Raw genomic sequence first — 987 nt, 5'->3', positions numbered from 1 at the left:
CGTGTTCGATCCACATTCACCACACATGGTTCACGCAATTTGACTATTCAATCTAAAATTAGTGATCATTTCTTTCTAAAATTTCAATTAATTAGCGGAAATACCTTTACTTAAAAACTTTCATTTTTAATGTTAGCGGGGATAGCTTAGTTTGGAGAGCGTCAGATTTAAGATTTGAATGTCCCGTGTTCGATCTCTACGTTCACCGCACTTGTTTCTATTTGCATAACCTGACTATTCAATAAAAAATTAGTCATTATTTCTTTTTAAAATCTCAATGAATCAGCAAAAATATCTTTACTCATGAATTTTTATTTCTAATGATTGCGGATTTAGCTCAGTTGGGAGAGCGTCAGATTGAAGATCTGAAGGTCACGTGTTCGATCCAACCATTATTCATTTTTTATGTTATCTGGGATGACTTAGTTGGGAGAGCATTAGATTGAATATTGGAAGGTCTTGTGTTTGTTAGCAGGGATAGGGAGAGTGTCAAACTAAAGATTTGAAGGTCACTGTTTAATCTAAAATTAGTGATTAGTTTTAAAATTAGTGATTATTTCTTTTTAGAATTTCAGAATTTTCATTTTAAATTAGTGACTATTTCTTTTTAAAATCTCAATAAACAGTGAAATCTAAATTTAGTGATTATTTCAAGGTCACTATTTAATCTAAAATTAGTGATTAGTGACTATTTCTTTTTAAAATTAGTGATTATTTCTAAAATTAGTGATTATTTCTTTTTAGAATTTCAGAATTTTCATTTTAAATTAGTGACTATTTCTTTTTAAAATCTCAATAAACAGTGAAATCTAAATTTAGTGATTATTTCAAGGTCACTATTTAATCTAAAATTAGTGATTAGTGACTATTTCTTTTTAAAATTAGTGATTATTTCTTTTTAGAATTTCAGAATTTTCATTTTAAATTAGTGACTATTTCTTTTTAAAATCTCAATAAACAGTGAAATCTAAATTTAGTGATTATTTC

This window comes from Cucurbita pepo, unplaced genomic scaffold, assembly GCF_057944985.1.
Source record: "Cucurbita pepo subsp. pepo isolate OVF unplaced genomic scaffold, ASM5794498v1 scafford_44, whole genome shotgun sequence".
In the NCBI taxonomy this organism is placed as follows: Eukaryota; Viridiplantae; Streptophyta; class Magnoliopsida; order Cucurbitales; family Cucurbitaceae; genus Cucurbita; species Cucurbita pepo.
Note: the sequence above shows the minus strand (reverse complement) of the source record.